The following is a 3,512-nucleotide window of genomic DNA, read 5'->3' on the forward strand; positions in this document are numbered from 1 at the left end:
AGAGATAAAAGATAGAACCCGTAATGTTAATAAAAACTAGTAAAGGCTTTATATCATGTCTGGTCTAAAAATGGTCTGGTTCTCTCCAAGGCGAGCGACTGCTCACATGTGCACCGAGTCAGGTCCAGGGATGAAGGAGCAGACGGTCCTCACAGGTGAAAGAGCCCCACCTCTCCGGCTCCCCCGCCCACTGCCCTCCGCCCCTCGGAATCCGGGGTTGCAAACGTCCGCGTGGGGGAGGGGTGCCCTTCGGTGCCGGTGCAGAGGACCTGGGGAGGGGAGGTGCCGAGGGTTCACACCGAAATCTTATAGGTGCTGCCACCAGCCCCTGTCACCTTGACTCCTCCCTTGTGGGGCTGCTGAGAGGTGGCTGTCCTGGGCCCGGGGAGGCCAAGCCTGTCCTCGAGCTGCCCCTCGGATTTGCTGTAGGCGGTCTTGAGCTGTCCTCCTTCTCCAGGTGTCAGTCACGGCCGCAAGGCCGCTCACCTCGTCCGTCTCAGAGACACCACGTGGGGCTTTCTGGCTGCTGTAAGATCTCGATCGGCCCAGATAGGGGTCAGTGGCACCTGGTTCGGGGGACCCTAGTCCTCGGCCCCGCAGCCCCTCTGGCTCGCCAAAACAAGCGACCGCTGGGTTTCCCGGTGGGGGCTTGCCCAAGGGCCGTCTCGTCACATCATCTGAGAAAACTAGCACAAGGGCCATGGTGCCGACCGAGTGCTTGAGTCCTCCACGCCTGGCTCTTCCTCACAGCCTGGGAGTGGGGGTGACTGGGCAGCAGCTTCTCTCGTTCCTGGAAGGAGGCCACAATGTAGTGCGACAGATGGTCGTCGCAGACTCGCCATGGCTTTGGATGTGTGGGGCTGGTTGGCAGCCCACGTGGGTGCCTCTCGGCTTTCCGTTGCTGGACCAGCTGGGCTGACAGAAAGGGGGAGAGGTCGCCTACATGTGGGCCTGGCTCAGGCCCTGCCCTTACTGACTCAAAACCAGGGGTGTCCGAAGGGGTGAGCAAGCTGTCATAAGACGAACTTCCGTTGCATGTCTGGTTGGCCAGGCCCTTATAGGAGGTGGAGTGAACGGACTAAAGCCGGCCCAGCTCAAAGCGTGTGCCCTGGGCGGGCTTGAGGTTAGAGGAGCGTGAACCACTGGACAGTGGATCGAAGTGAAAACGTTCGCCAAAGGTGGGAGAACAGAAGCTCTCTGGCTCCAGGTTGGGCTCTGAGCGACAGCTGGGATGGCGGCTGCTCTCTGCAGTTGAGGTTGGTGCCTTCAAACTGTCCCCATGATGCAACTTGGTGCTGGAGGAATGAAGCATAGCGGTTGATGGACTGCTGTTACTATGACCCAGCCGACACATATACGTGGCAGGTGTGGGGTGACTGTCCTGGCACAAGAGGCTGTGGTTCTCATGAGAGTAGCCAGGCTGAGGTATGTTCGCAGCCCTGTATAAAGGCTCGGGTCAGGCTCAGGAGGAAGGGGAGGTTCAGCTTCGCAGCCTGGCTCTCTCTGACCGCTGGGCTTTGCTTAGACTTAGTTCTCCTCAACTTTCCCTGGATGCCATTATCCACGATCTCTGCCCATTCGAAGTTTCTGGTCAGAGGAAGGGAGGTCTGAGGACAATTGTCTTCTCTTTCTTCGGCGTCCCCCAATACCTGGGTGTTGGAGAACTGCAGAGTACACGCCTGGCGTTGTTACAGCAGCCATCAGTGAAGGGGCTCACACCTCCCTGGAATCTGCCTGTAACCTGCTCACTGGTCATGTGTCCCCTCACCACCAGCACCACGTGAAATCCCGCAAGGTCAGCTATGGGGACAAAGAATAAGCTGGCTACACACATCACTGCCATCATGACAGCTGTGCGGATCCCTGAGAGTAGAGGACATAAAGGAGGCCAGAGCCAAACACGCTCATGATGTGGGCTGTCAGGGAAAGGAGAAAACGGAAGAAATAATAGTAGTTCCAGCGGCCAATGCAGTTGTTCACCCCGGGGGCAGTGATGATCAAACTCCTCCACACAGTTGTCGCAGACGCTGCAGTGGAAACATCGAGGAGGACGGCAGAAGCTGCAGGTGGCACACCATTTCATGTACACCTGGATGCCCTTGACCTCCACTGTTTGGTAAAGGGGAGCTTGGAAGTCATCTTCCTTGTCCACAGCCTCCTCAGCTCAAGGGAAAATCCCTGAGTCCATGAAGGTGGCCATGCTGAAGTTGGCCAGCACAAAGAGAAACACGACCGCATTATACATGGGCACTGCAGGTGACTCGGCCTGCAGGTGACACATCCAGGCCGAGTCCTGGGCACGTAAAGGCAAAGAAGAGCATTGTAGCTCCCACTAAGAAGATGGCAGTGGCTGAGACAGGGACATACTTGTTGGACGTGAATCTCTTTCCCCATTCTGCGAGCATGTCGGAGCTCTGATGGGAGACCTGCCCTGCTGCGCAGCCCAGGCCCAGCCAAGGGGAAGAACAGACACGGAAGTGGGGTGAGGTAAACAGTAGAGAGGAGCATGGAAGGAAAACAGGGAAACAGAACAGAAAATGATCACCTTCCCCCTCCCACATAAAACCAAGGGTCAAAAGATCTCAAACGAAGGGAGGCACAAGAGAGGGGAAAAGGCGATTTCACTTGATGAATGAGCACCTCTACAGAACGAGGCAGAAGGGGAGATCAGGAGACACAGTTTGCACAGCTCGAAAACAGGATAAACAGCAGGTTGTACTCATGCAGATGGCTGCAAGTGGAGGTCGTGGACAGCCAGATCAGCGCACAGTTCATGCAAGAGGCAGGCCTTCGAAAGGAAAGGAGGGGAGGCCATCGGGGTGGGGCAGAAAACTGGCGAGAAAAAGCTCTTCTGCGGAGATACTCTGGCACCTCCCCCACCACACTGCCACAAAATGTGAGCTGCACCTCAAAGAGCTGGGCCCTGTTTCTCGTTTGACCCAAGAAGGAACCTGGGGCCTTCCAGCTTTACAGAGAAGCAGTCTTCGTCTCTTTTCCGCAGACTTCTGGGTGCCCTTGACTTGGTCAGGGCCTGTAGCCTGGCAATGGTGGTTAGATTTAATTATTTCCCTTTTGGTGCCTAAAGCTGGACAATGGCCGTCACAAGGTTGAGCTGCAAATCCTTTTCTTTGAAGGGGGAGGAAAAAGAGCCAGGCTGTGTGTCTTCACTCTCTTCTTTTCATGGGCAAGCCCTTTAAGAGCTTCATTGTCCATAGAGTTCACCTACACCTGAAGGACGGCTGGAGATCCTTGAGGCCATGCTCCTCCGGATCAGGCCAACAAGACCAATTCCGCTGGATGGTCCCTCGACAGGCCCCTGAGGGTGGAAACGGGTCCAGAGATGTACCCGCTTCAAGATCAGTCGTGTCTCTGTCTTTCCTCTTCAGTGCCAGGCTCTCCGGACGCGGGGCTCAGCTGGGTTACGGGGCCTCCTCCCGGCGGCGCGGTGCCTGTCACCGCTGTCGCCGTTGTCACCGCCCCTCGGGCGCGCTGTCGGGACTGCGGGAGGCCCC

General features: G+C 56.8%; 1 pseudogene; it reads right to left on the reverse strand.

The window, feature by feature from the left end:
- Positions 1-293: 293 nt before the first annotated feature.
- On the reverse strand, positions 294-2,405 carry LOC103267405 (annotated as a pseudogene).
- Positions 2,406-3,512: the final 1,107 nt, after the last annotated feature.

This window comes from Carlito syrichta, unplaced genomic scaffold, assembly GCF_000164805.1.
Source record: "Carlito syrichta isolate Samal-C Ts95f unplaced genomic scaffold, Tarsius_syrichta-2.0.1 Scaffold308127, whole genome shotgun sequence".
In the NCBI taxonomy this organism is placed as follows: Eukaryota; Metazoa; Chordata; class Mammalia; order Primates; family Tarsiidae; genus Carlito; species Carlito syrichta.